This window comes from Crinia signifera, unplaced genomic scaffold (assembly GCF_055691185.1).
Source record: "Crinia signifera unplaced genomic scaffold, ASM5569118v1 HAP2_SCAFFOLD_151, whole genome shotgun sequence".
NCBI lineage: Eukaryota > Metazoa > Chordata > Amphibia > Anura > Myobatrachidae > Crinia > Crinia signifera.
In genome coordinates this window covers 72,573-86,668 of record NW_028142044.1, presented here as the reverse complement: position 1 = coordinate 86,668, position 14,096 = coordinate 72,573, and positions in this window count along the sequence as shown.

Sequence of the window (14,096 nt, the reverse complement as noted above, 5' to 3'; positions counted from 1 at the left end):
TCCCCAGGGAAGTGGCTGTGAGGAGAGGTACAGGGAGGACCGGCCCAGGCTCTCTGGTGACAAAGCAGTGGATCAGTCACTCTCCGTGTCCCTGGCCACATATACAGTACCTGAGGGTGATAAGGACCAGCGGTGGGAATCTGCAGTGATGTGCCGCCTACTGTCCCCAGGGAAGTGTCCTGTGAGGAGAGGTACAGGGAGGACCGGCCCAGGCTCTCTGGTGACAAAGCAGTGGATCAGTCACTCTCCGTGTCCCTGGCCACATATACAGTACCTGAGGGTGATAAGGACCAGTGGTGGGAATCTGCAGTGATGTGCTGCCTACTGTCCCCAGGGAAGTGTCCTGTGTGAGGAGAGGTACAGGGAGGACCGGCCCAGGCTCTCTGGTGACAAAGCAGTGGATCAGTCGTTCTCCGTGTCCCTGGCCACATATACAGTACCTGAGCGCGATAAGGACCAGTGATGGGAATTTGCAGTGATATGCCGCCTACTGTCCCCAGGGTAGTGGCTGTGTGAGGAGAGGTACAGGGAGGACCGGCCCAGGCTCTCTGGTGACAAAGCAGTGGATCAGTCACTCTCCGTGTCCCTGGCCACATATACAGTACCTGAGCGCAATAAGGACCAGTGGTGGGAATCTGCAGTGATGTGCTGCCTACTGTCCCCAGGGAAGTGGCTGTATGAGGAGAGGTACAGGGAGGACCGGCCTAGGCTCTCTGGTGACAAAGCAGTGGATCAGTCGCTCTCCGTGTCCCTGGCCACATATACAGTACCTGAGCGTGATAAGGACCAGTGGTGGGAATCTGCAGTGATATGCCGCATACTGTCCCCTGGGAAGTGTCCTGTGAGGAGAGGTACAGGGAGGACCGGCCCAGGCTCTCTGGTGACAAAGCAGTGGATCAGTCACTCTCCGTGTCCCTGGCCACATATACAGTACCTGAGCGTGATAAGGACCAGTGGTGGGAATCTGCAGTGATGTGCCGCCTACTGTTCCCAGGGAAGTGGCTGTGTGAGGAGAGGTACAGGGAGGACCGGCCCAGGCTCTCTGGTGACAAAGCAGTGGATCAGTCGTTCTCCGTGTCCCTGGCCACATATACAGTACCTGAGCACGATAAGGATCAGTGGTGGAATCTGCTGTGATGTGCCGCCTACTGTCCCCAGGGAAGTGGCTGTATGAGGAGAGGTACAGGGAGGACCGGCCCAGGCTCTCTGGTGACAAAGCAGTGGATCAGTCGCTCTCCGTGTCCCTGGCCACATATACAGTACCTGAGCGTGATAAGGACCAGTGGTGGGAATCTGCAGTGATATGCCGCATACTGTCCCCAGGGAAGTGTCCTGTGAGGAGAGGTACAGGGAGGACCGGCCCAGGCTCTCTGGTGACAAAGCAGTGGATCAGTCGCTCTCCGTGTCCCTGGCCACATATACAGTACCTGAGCGCGATAAGGACCAGTGGTGGGAATCTGCAGTGATATGCCGCCTACTGTCCCCAGGGAAGTGGCTGTGTGAGGAGAGGTACAGGGAGGACCGGGCCAGGCTCTCTGGTGACAAAGCAGTGGCTCAGTCGCTCTCCGTGTCCCTGGCCACATATACAGTACCTGAGCGCGATAAGGACCAGTGGTGGGAATCTGCAGTGATGTGCTGCCTACTGTCCCCAGGGAAGTGTCCTGTGTGAGGAGAGGTACAGGGAGGACCGGCCCAGGCTCTCTGGTGACAAAGCAGTGGCTCAGTCGCTCTCCGTGTCCCTGGCCACATATACAGTACCTGAGCGCGATAAGGACCAGTGGTGGGAATCTGCAGTGATGTGCTGCCTACTGTCCCCAGGGAAGTGTCCTGTGTGAGGAGAGGTACACGGAGGACTGGCCCAGTCTCTCTGGTGACAAAGCAGTGGATCAGTCGCTCTCCGTGTACCTGGCCACATATACAGTATCTGAGCGCGATAAGGACCAGTGGTGGGAATCTGCAGTGATATGCTGCCTACTGTCCCCAGGGAAGTGGCTGTGTGAGGAGAGGTACAGGGAGGACCGGCCCAGGCTCTCTGGTGACAAAGCAGTGGATCAGTCGCTCTCCGTGTCCCTGGCCACATATACAGTACCTGAGGGCGATAAGGATCAGTGGTGGGAATCTGCAGTGATATGCTGCCTACTGTCCCCAGGGAAGTGGCTGTGTGAGGAGAGGTACAGGGAGGACCGGCCCAGGCTCTCTGGTGACAAAGCAGTGGATCAGTCGCTCTCCGTGTCCCTGGCCACATATACAGTACCTGAGCGCGATAAGGATCAGTGGTGGGAATCTGCAGTGATATGCCGCCTACTGTCCCCAAGGAAGTGTCCTGTGAGAAGAGGTACAGGGAGGACCGGCCCAGGCTCTCTGGTGACAAAGCAGTGGATCAGTCGCTCTCCGTGTCCCTGGCCACATATACAGTACCTGAGCACGATAAGGACCAGTGGTGGGAATCTGCAGTGATGTGCCGCCTACTGTCCCCAGGGAAGTGGCTGTGTGAGGAGAGGTACAGGGAGGACCGGCCCAGGCTCTCTGGTGACAAAGCAGTGGATCAGTCGCTCTCCGTGTCCCTGGCCACATATACAGTACCTTAGCGCGATAAGGATCAGTGGTGGGAATCTGCAGTGATGTGCTGCCTACTGTCCCCAGGGAAGTGGCTGTGTGAGGAGAGGTACAGGGAGGACCGGCCCAGGCTCTCTGGTGACAAAGCAGTGGATCAGTCGCTCTCCGTGTCCCTGGCCACATATACAGTATCTGAGCGCGATAAGGATCAGTGGTGGGAATCTGCAGTGATGTGCTGCCTACTGTCCCCAGGGAAGTGGCTGTGTGAGGAGAGGTACAGGGAGGACCGGCCCAGGCTCTCTGGTGACAAAGCAGTGGATCAGTCGCTCTCCGTGTCCCTGGCCACATATACAGTACCTGGGCGCGATAAGGATCAGTGGTGGGAATCTGCAGTGATGTGCCGCCTACTGTCCCCAGGGAAGTGGCTGTGTGAGGAGAGGTACAGGGAGGACCGGCCCAGGCTCTCTGGTGACAAAGCAGTGGATCAGTCGTTCTCCGTGTCCCTGGCCACATATACAGTACCTGAGCGCGATAAGGACCAGTGGTGGGAATCTGCAGTGATGTGCCGCCTACTGTCCCCAGGGAAGTGGCTGTGTGAGGAGAGGTACAGGGAGGACCGGCCCAGGCTCTCTGGTGACAAAGCAGTGGATCAGTCGTTCTCCGTGTCCCTGGCCACATATACAGTACCTGAGCGCGATAAGGACCAGTGATGGGAATTTGCAGTGATATGCCGCCTACTGTCCCCAGGGTAGTGGCTGTGTGAGGAGAGGTACAGGGAGGACCGGCCCAGGCTCTCTGGTGACAAAGCAGTGGATCAGTCACTCTCCGTGTCCCTGGCCACATATACAGTACCTGAGCGCAATAAGGACCAGTGGTGGAAATCTGCAGTGATGTGCTGCCTACTGTCCCCAGGGAAGTGGCTGTATGAGGAGAGGTACAGGGAGGACCGGCCTAGGCTCTCTGGTGACAAAGCAGTGGATCAGTCGCTCTCCGTGTCCCTGGCCACATATACAGTACCTGAGCGTGATAAGGACCAGTGGTGGGAATCTGCAGTGATATGCCGCATACTGTCCCCTGGGAAGTGTCCTGTGAGGAGAGGTACAGGGAGGACCGGCCCAGGCTCTCTGGTGACAAAGCAGTGGATCAGTCACTCTCCGTGTCCCTGGCCACATATACAGTACCTGAGCGTGATAAGGACCAGTGGTGGGAATCTGCAGTGATGTGCCGCCTACTGTTCCCAGGGAAGTGGCTGTGTGAGGAGAGGTACAGGGAGGACCGGCCCAGGCTCTCTCGTGACAAAGCAGTGGATCAGTCGTTCTCCGTGTCCCTGGCCACATATACAGTACCTGAGCACGATAAGGATCAGTGGTGGAATCTGCTGTGATGTGCCGCCTACTGTCCCCAGGGAAGTGGCTGTATGAGGAGAGGTACAGGGAGGACCGGCCCAGGCTCTCTGGTGACAAAGCAGTGGATCAGTCGCTCTCCGTGTCCCTGGCCACATATACAGTACCTGAGCGTGATAAGGACCAGTGGTGGGAATCTGCAGTGATATGCCGCATACTGTCCCCAGGGAAGTGTCCTGTGAGGAGAGGTACAGGGAGGACCGGCCCAGGCTCTCTGGTGACAAAGCAGTGGATCAGTCGCTCTCCGTGTCCCTGGCCACATATACAGTACCTGAGCGCGATAAGGACCAGTGGTGGGAATCTGCAGTGATGTGCCGCCTACTGTCCCCAGGCAAGTGTCCTGTGTGAGGAGAGGTACAGGGAGGACCGGGCCAGGCTCTCTGGTGACAAAGCAGTGGCTCAGTCGCTCTCCGTGTCCCTGGCCACATATACAGTACCTGAGCGTGATAAGGACCAGTGGTGGGAATCTGCAGTGATATGCCGCATACTGTCCCCAGGGAAGTGTCCTGTGAGGAGAGGTACAGGGAGGACCGGCCCAGGCTCTCTGGTGACAAAGCAGTGGATCAGTCGCTCTCCGTGTCCCTGGCCACATATACAGTACCTGAGCGTGATAAGGACCAGTGGTGGGAATCTGCAGTGATATGCCGCCTACTGTCCCCAGGGAAGTGGCTGTGTGAGGAGAGGTACAGGGAGGACCGGGCCAGGCTCTCTGGTGACAAAGCAGTGGCTCAGTCGCTCTCCGTGTCCCTGGCCACATATACAGTACCTGAGCGCGATAAGGACCAGTGGTGGGAATCTGCAGTGATGTGCTGCCTACTGTCCCCAGGGAAGTGTCCTGTGTGAGGAGAGGTACAGGGAGGACCGGCCCAGGCTCTCTGGTGACAAAGCAGTGGCTCAGTCGCTCTCCGTGTCCCTGGCCACATATACAGTACCTGAGCGCGATAAGGACCAGTGGTGGGAATCTGCAGTGATGTGCTGCCTACTGTCCCCAGGGAAGTGTCCTGTGTGAGGAGAGGTACACGGAGGACTGGCCCAGTCTCTCTGGTGACAAAGCAGTGGATCAGTCGCTCTCCGTGTACCTGGCCACATATACAGTATCTGAGCGCGATAAGGACCAGTGGTGGGAATCTGCAGTGATATGCTGCCTACTGTCCCCAGGGAAGTGGCTGTGTGAGGAGAGGTACAGGGAGGACCGGCCCAGGCTCTCTGGTGACAAAGCAGTGGATCAGTCGCTCTCCGTGTCCCTGGCCACATATACAGTACCTGAGCGCGATAAGGATCAGTGGTGGGAATCTGCAGTGATGTGTGCCGCATACTGTCCCCAGGGAAGTGTCTGTGTGAGGAGAGGTACAGGGAGGACTGGCCCAGGCTCTCTGGTGACAAAGCAGTGGATCAGTCGCTCTCCGTGTCCCTGGCCACATATACAGTACCTGAGCGCGATAAGGATCAGTGGTGGGAATCTGCAGTGATATGCCGCCTACTGTCCCCAAGGAAGTGTCCTGTGAGGAGAGGTACAGGGAGGACCGGCCCAGGCTCTCTGGTGACAAAGCAGTGGATCAGTCGCTCTCCGTGTCCCTGGCCACATATACAGTACCTGAGCGCGATAAGGATCAGTGGTGGGAATCTGCAGTGATGTGCTGCCTACTGTCCCCAGGGAAGTGTCCTGTGTGAGGAGAGGTACACGGAGGACTGGCCCAGTCTCTCTGGTGACAAAGCAGTGGATCAGTCGCTCTCCGTGTACCTGGCCACATATACAGTATCTGAGCGCGATAAGGACCAGTGGTGGGAATCTGCAGTGATATGCTGCCTACTGTCCCCAGGGAAGTGGCTGTGTGAGGAGAGGTACAGGGAGGACCGGCCCAGGCTCTCTGGTGACAAAGCAGTGGATCAGTCGCTCTCCGTGTCCCTGGCCACATATACAGTACCTGAGCGCGATAAGGATCAGTGGTGGGAATCTGCAGTGATGTGTGCCGCATACTGTCCCCAGGGAAGTGTCTGTGTGAGGAGAGGTACAGGGAGGACTGGCCCAGGCTCTCTGGTGACAAAGCAGTGGATCAGTCGCTCTCCGTGTCCCTGGCCACATATACAGTACCTGAGCGCGATAAGGATCAGTGGTGGGAATCTGCAGTGATATGCCGCCTACTGTCCCCAGGGAAGTGGCTGTGTGAGGAGAGGTACAGGGAGGACCGGCCCAGGCTCTCTGGTGACAAAGCAGTGGATCAGTCGCTCTCCGTGTCCCTGGCCACATATACAGTACCTGAGCGCGATAAGGATCAGTGGTGGGAATCTGCAGTGATGTGCTGTCTACTGTCCCCAGGGAAGTGTCCTGTGTGAGGAGAGGTACAGGGAGGACCGGCCCAGGCTCTCTGGTGACAAAGCAGTGGATCAGTCGCTCTCCGTGTCCCTGGCCACATATACAGTACCTGAGCGCGATAAGGACCAGTGGTGGAATCTGCAGTGATGTGCTGCCTACTGTCCCCAGGGAAGTGTCCTGTGAGGAGAGGTACAGGGTGGACCGGCCCAGGCTCTCTGGTGACAAAGCAGTGGATCAGTCAATCTCCGTGTCCCTGGCCACATATACAGTACCTGAGCGCGATAAGGACCAGTGATGGGAATCTGCAGTGATATGCCGCCTACTGTTCCCAGGGAAGTGGCTGTGTGAGGAGAGGTACAGGGAGGACCGTCCCAGGCTCTCTGGCGACAAAGCAGTGGATCAGTCGCTCTCCGTGTCCCTGGCCACATATACAGTACCTGAGCGTGATAAGGACCAGTGGTGGGAATCTGCAGTGATGTGCTGCCTACTGTCCCCAGGGAAGTGGCTGTGTGAGGAGAGGTACAGGGAGGACCGGCCCAGGCTCTCTGGTGACAAAGCAGTGGATCAGTCACTCTCCGTGTCCCTGGCCACATATACAGTACCTGAGCGCGATAAGAATCAGTGGTGGGAATCTGCAGTGATGTGCCGCCTACTGTCCCCAGGGAAGTGGCTGTGTGAGGAGAGGTACAGGGAGGACCGGCCCAGGCTCTCTGGTGACAAAGCAGTGGATCAGTCACTCTCCGTGTCCCTGGCCACATATACAGTACCTGAGCGCGATAAGGACCAGTGGTGGGAATCTGCAGTGATATGCCGCCTACTGTCCCCAGGCAAGTGTTTTGTGAGGAGAGGTACAGGGAGGACCGGCCCAGGCTCTCTGGTGACAAAGCAGTGGATCAGTCACTCTCCGTGTCCCTGGCCACATATACAGTACCTGAGGGTGATAAGGACCAGTGGTGGGAATCTGCAGTGATGTGCCGCCTACTGTCCCCAGGGAAGTGTCCTGTGAGGAGAGGTACAGGGAGGACCGGCCCAGGCTCTCTGGTGACAAAGCAGTGGATCAGTCACTCTCCGTGTCCCTGGCCACATATACAGTACCTGAGGGTGATAAGGACCAGTGGTGGGAATCTGCAGTGATGTGCCGCCTACTGTCCCCAGGGAAGTGGCTGTGTGAGGAGAGGTACAGGGAGGACCGGCCCAGGCTCTCTGGTGACAAAGCAGTGGATCAGTCGTTCTCCGTGTCCCTGGCCACATATACAGTACCTGAGCGTGATAAGGACCAGTGGTGGGAATCTGCAGTGATGTGCTGCCTACTGTCCCCAGGGAAGTGTCCTGTGTGAGGAGAGGTACAGGGAGGACCGGCCCAGGCTCTCTGGTGACAAAGCAGTGGATCAGTCGCTCTCCGTGTCCCTGGCCACATATACAGTACCTGAGCGCGATAAGGACCAGTGGTGGAATCTGCAGTGATATGCCGCCTACTGTCCCCAGGGAAGTGTCCTGTGAGGAGAGGTACAGGGAGGACCGGCCTAGGCTCTCTGGTGACAAAGCAGTGGATCAGTCACTCTCCGTGTCCCTGGCCACATATACAGTACCTGAGCGCGATAAGGACCAGTGATGGGAATCTGCAGTGATATGCCGCCTACTGTCCCCAGGGTAGTGGCTGTGTGAGGAGAGGTACAGGGAGGACCGGCCCAGGCTCTCTGGTGACAAAGCAGTGGATCAGTCACTCTCCGTGTCCCTGGCCACATATACAGTACCTGAGCGCAATAAGGACCAGTGGTGGGAATCTGCAGTGATGTGCTGCCTACTGTCCCCAGGGAAGTGGCTGTATGAGGAGAGGTACAGGGAGGACCGGCCCAGGCTCTCTGGTGACAAAGCAGTGGATCAGTCGCTCTCCGTGTCCCTGGCCACATATACAGTACCTGAGCGTGATAAGGACCAGTGGTGGGAATCTGCAGTGATATGCCGCATACTGTCCCCTGGGAAGTGTCCTGTGAGGAGAGGTACAGGGAGGACCGGCCCAGGCTCTCTGGTGACAAAGCAGTGGATCAGTCACTCTCCGTGTCCCTGGCCACATATACAGTACCTGAGCGTGATAAGGACCAGTGGTGGGAATCTGCAGTGATGTGCCGCCTACTGTTCCCAGGGAAGTGGCTGTGTGAGGAGAGGTACAGGGAGGACCGGCCCAGGCTCTCTGGTGACAAAGCAGTGGATCAGTCACTCTCCGTGTCCCTGGCCACATATACAGTACCTGAGCGCGATAAGGATCAGTGGTGGGAATCTGCAGTGATGTGCCGCCTACTGTCCCCAGGGAAGTGGCTGTGTGAGGAGAGGTACAGGGAGGACCGGCCCAGGCTCTCTGGTGACAAAGCAGTGGATCAGTCACTCTCCGTGTCCCTGGCCACATATACAGTACCTGAGCGCGATAAGGACCAGTGGTGGGAATCTGCAGTGATATGCCGCCTACTGTCCCCAGGGAAGTGGCTGTGAGGAGAGGTACAGGGAGGACCGGCCCAGGCTCTCTGGTGACAAAGCAGTGGATCAGTCACTCTCCGTGTCCCTGGCCACATATACAGTACCTGAGGGTGATAAGGACCAGCGGTGGGAATCTGCAGTGATGTGCCGCCTACTGTCCCCAGGGAAGTGTCCTGTGAGGAGAGGTACAGGGAGGACCGGCCCAGGCTCTCTGGTGACAAAGCAGTGGATCAGTCACTCTCCGTGTCCCTGGCCACATATACAGTACCTGAGGGTGATAAGGACCAGTGGTGGGAATCTGCAGTGATGTGCTGCCTACTGTCCCCAGGGAAGTGTCCTGTGTGAGGAGAGGTACAGGGAGGACCGGCCCAGGCTCTCTGGTGACAAAGCAGTGGATCAGTCGTTCTCCGTGTCCCTGGCCACATATACAGTACCTGAGCGCGATAAGGACCAGTGATGGGAATTTGCAGTGATATGCCGCCTACTGTCCCCAGGGTAGTGGCTGTGTGAGGAGAGGTACAGGGAGGACCGGCCCAGGCTCTCTGGTGACAAAGCAGTGGATCAGTCACTCTCCGTGTCCCTGGCCACATATACAGTACCTGAGCGCAATAAGGACCAGTGGTGGGAATCTGCAGTGATGTGCTGCCTACTGTCCCCAGGGAAGTGGCTGTATGAGGAGAGGTACAGGGAGGACCGGCCTAGGCTCTCTGGTGACAAAGCAGTGGATCAGTCGCTCTCCGTGTCCCTGGCCACATATACAGTACCTGAGCGTGATAAGGACCAGTGGTGGGAATCTGCAGTGATATGCCGCATACTGTCCCCTGGGAAGTGTCCTGTGAGGAGAGGTACAGGGAGGACCGGCCCAGGCTCTCTGGTGACAAAGCAGTGGATCAGTCACTCTCCGTGTCCCTGGCCACATATACAGTACCTGAGCGTGATAAGGACCAGTGGTGGGAATCTGCAGTGATGTGCCGCCTACTGTTCCCAGGGAAGTGGCTGTGTGAGGAGAGGTACAGGGAGGACCGGCCCAGGCTCTCTGGTGACAAAGCAGTGGATCAGTCGTTCTCCGTGTCCCTGGCCACATATACAGTACCTGAGCACGATAAGGATCAGTGGTGGAATCTGCTGTGATGTGCCGCCTACTGTCCCCAGGGAAGTGGCTGTATGAGGAGAGGTACAGGGAGGACCGGCCCAGGCTCTCTGGTGACAAAGCAGTGGATCAGTCGCTCTCCGTGTCCCTGGCCACATATACAGTACCTGAGCGTGATAAGGACCAGTGGTGGGAATCTGCAGTGATATGCCGCATACTGTCCCCAGGGAAGTGTCCTGTGAGGAGAGGTACAGGGAGGACCGGCCCAGGCTCTCTGGTGACAAAGCAGTGGATCAGTCGCTCTCCGTGTCCCTGGCCACATATACAGTACCTGAGCGCGATAAGGACCAGTGGTGGGAATCTGCAGTGATATGCCGCCTACTGTCCCCAGGGAAGTGGCTGTGTGAGGAGAGGTACAGGGAGGACCGGGCCAGGCTCTCTGGTGACAAAGCAGTGGCTCAGTCGCTCTCCGTGTCCCTGGCCACATATACAGTACCTGAGCGCGATAAGGACCAGTGGTGGGAATCTGCAGTGATGTGCTGCCTACTGTCCCCAGGGAAGTGTCCTGTGTGAGGAGAGGTACAGGGAGGACCGGCCCAGGCTCTCTGGTGACAAAGCAGTGGCTCAGTCGCTCTCCGTGTCCCTGGCCACATATACAGTACCTGAGCGCGATAAGGACCAGTGGTGGGAATCTGCAGTGATGTGCTGCCTACTGTCCCCAGGGAAGTGTCCTGTGTGAGGAGAGGTACACGGAGGACTGGCCCAGTCTCTCTGGTGACAAAGCAGTGGATCAGTCGCTCTCCGTGTACCTGGCCACATATACAGTATCTGAGCGCGATAAGGACCAGTGGTGGGAATCTGCAGTGATATGCTGCCTACTGTCCCCAGGGAAGTGGCTGTGTGAGGAGAGGTACAGGGAGGACCGGCCCAGGCTCTCTGGTGACAAAGCAGTGGATCAGTCGCTCTCCGTGTCCCTGGCCACATATACAGTACCTGAGGGCGATAAGGATCAGTGGTGGGAATCTGCAGTGATATGCTGCCTACTGTCCCCAGGGAAGTGGCTGTGTGAGGAGAGGTACAGGGAGGACCGGCCCAGGCTCTCTGGTGACAAAGCAGTGGGTCAGTCGCTCTCCGTGTCCCTGGCCACATATACAGTACCTGAGCGCGATAAGGATCAGTGGTGGGAATCTGCAGTGATATGCCGCCTACTGTCCCCAAGGAAGTGTCCTGTGAGAAGAGGTACAGGGAGGACCGGCCCAGGCTCTCTGGTGACAAAGCAGTGGATCAGTCGCTCTCCGTGTCCCTGGCCACATATACAGTACCTGAGCACGATAAGGACCAGTGGTGGGAATCTGCAGTGATGTGCCGCCTACTGTCCCCAGGGAAGTGGCTGTGTGAGGAGAGGTACAGGGAGGACCGGCCCAGGCTCTCTGGTGACAAAGCAGTGGATCAGTCGCTCTCCGTGTCCCTGGCCACATATACAGTACCTTAGCGCGATAAGGATCAGTGGTGGGAATCTGCAGTGATGTGCTGCCTACTGTCCCCAGGGAAGTGGCTGTGTGAGGAGAGGTACAGGGAGGACCGGCCCAGGCTCTCTGGTGACAAAGCAGTGGATCAGTCGCTCTCCGTGTCCCTGGCCACATATACAGTATCTGAGCGCGATAAGGATCAGTGGTGGGAATCTGCAGTGATGTGCTGCCTACTGTCCCCAGGGAAGTGGCTGTGTGAGGAGAGGTACAGGGAGGACCGGCCCAGGCTCTCTGGTGACAAAGCAGTGGATCAGTCGCTCTCCGTGTCCCTGGCCACATATACAGTACCTGGGCGCGATAAGGATCAGTGGTGGGAATCTGCAGTGATGTGCTGCCTACTGTCCCCAGGGAAGTGTCCTGTGTGAGGAGAGGTACAGGGAGGACCGGCCCAGGCTCTCTGGTGACAAAGAAGTGGATCAGTCGCTCTCCGTGTCCCTGGCCACATATACAGTACCTGAGCGTGATAAGGATCAGTTGTGGGAATCTGCAGTGATATGCTGCCTACTGTCCCCAGGGAAGTGGCTGTGTGAGGAGAGGTACAGGGAGGACCGGCCCAGGCTCTCTGGTGACAAAGAAGTGGATCAGTCGCTCTCCGTGTCCCTGGCCACATATACAGTACCTGAGCGTGATAAGGATCAGTGGTGGGAATCTGCAGTGATATGCTGCCTACTGTCCCCAGGGAAGTGGCTGTGTGAGGAGAGGTACAGGGAGGACCGGCCCAGGCTCTCTGGTGACAAAGCAGTGGATCAGTCGCTCTCCGTGTCCCTGGCCACATATACAGTACCTGAGCGTGATAAGGACCAGAGGTGGAATCTGCAGTGATATGCCGCCTACTGTCCCCAGGGAAGTGTCCTGTGTGAGGAGAGGTACAGGGAGGACCGGCCCAGGCTCTCTGGTGACAAAGCAGTGGATCAGTCACTCTCCGTGTCCCTGGCCACATATACAGTACCTGAGCGCGATAAGGACCAGTGGTGGGAATCTGCAGTGATGTGCCGCCTACTGTCCCCAGGGAAGTGGCTGTGTGAGGAGAGGTACAGGGAGGACCGGCCCAGGCTCTCTGGTGACAAAGCAGTGGATCAGTCGCTCTCCGTGTCCCTGGCCACATATACAGTACCTGAGCGCGATAAGGACCAGTGATGGGAATCTGCAGTGATATGCCGCCTTCTGTCCCCGGGGAAGTGGCTGTGTGAGGAGAGGTACAGGGAGGACCGGCCCAGGCTCTCTGGTGACAAAGCAGTGGATCAGTCGCTCTCCGTGTCCCTGGCCACATATACAGTACCTGGGCGCGAAAAGGATCAGTGGTGGGAATCTGCAGTGATGTGCCGCCTACTGTCCCCAGGGAAGTGTCCTGTGTGAGGAGAGGTACAGGGAGGACCGGCCCAGGCTCTCTGGTGACAAAGCAGTGGATCAGTCGCTCTCCGTGTCCCTGGCCACATATACAGTACCTGAGCGCGATAAGGACCAGTGGTGGGAATCTGCAGTGCTATGCCGCCTACTGTCCCCAGGGAAGTGGCTGTGTGAGGAGAGGTACAGGGAGGACCGGCCCAGGCTCTCTGGTGACAAAGCAGTGGATCAGTCACTCTCCGTGTCCCTGGCCACATATACAGTACCTGAGCGCGATAAGGACCAGTGGTGGGAATCTGCAGTGATGGGCCGCCTTCTGTCCCCGGGGAAGTGGCTGTGTGAGGAGAGGTACAGGGAGGATTAGCCCAGGCTCTCTGGTGACAAAGCAGTGGATCAGTCGCTCTCCGTGTCCCTGGCCACATATACAGTACCTGGGCGCGATAAGGATCAGTGGTGGGAATCTGCAGTGATGTGCCGCCTACTGTCCCCAGGGAAGTGGCTGTGTGAGGAGAGGTACAGGGAGGATTAACCCAGGCTCTCTGGTGACAAAGCAGTGGATCAGTCGCTCTCCGTGTCCCTGGCCACATATACAGTACCTGAGCGCGATAAGGACCAGTGGTGGGAATCTGCAGTGATGTGCTGCCTACTGTCCCCAGGGAAATGGCTGTGTGAGGAGAGGTACAGGGAGGACCGGCCCAGGCTCTCTGGTGACAAAGCAGTGGCACAGTCGCTCTCCGTGTCCCTGGCCACATATACAGTACCTGAGCGCGATAAGGACCAGTGGTGGGAATCTGCAGTGATATGCCGCCTACTGTCCCCAGGGAAGTGTCCTGTGAGGAGAGGTACAGGGAGGACCGGCCCAGGCTCTCTGGTGACAAAGCAGTGGATCAGTCGCTCTCCGTGTCCCTGGCCACATATACAGTACCTGAGCGTGATAAGGATCAGTGGTGGGAATCTGCAGTGATATGCCGCCTACTGTCCCCAGGGAAGTGTCCTGTGTGAGGAGAGGTACAGGGAGGACCGGCCCAGGCTCTCTGGTGACAAAGCAGTGGATCAGTCGCTCTCCGTGTCCCTGGCCACATATACAGTACCTGAGCGCGATAAGGACCAGTGGTGGGAATCTGCAGTGATATGCCGCCTACTGTCCCCAGGGAAGTGTCCTGTGTGAGGAGAGGTACAGGGAGGACCGGCCCAGGCTCTCTGGTGACAAAGCAGTGGATCAGTCGCTCTCCGTGTCCCTGGCCACATATACAGTACCTGAGCGCGATAAGGACCAGTGGTGGGAATCTGCAGTGATGTGCTGCCTACTGTCCCCAGGGAAGTGGCTGTATGAGGAGAGGTACAGGGAGGACCGGGCCAGGCTCTCTGGTGACAAAGCAGTGGATCAG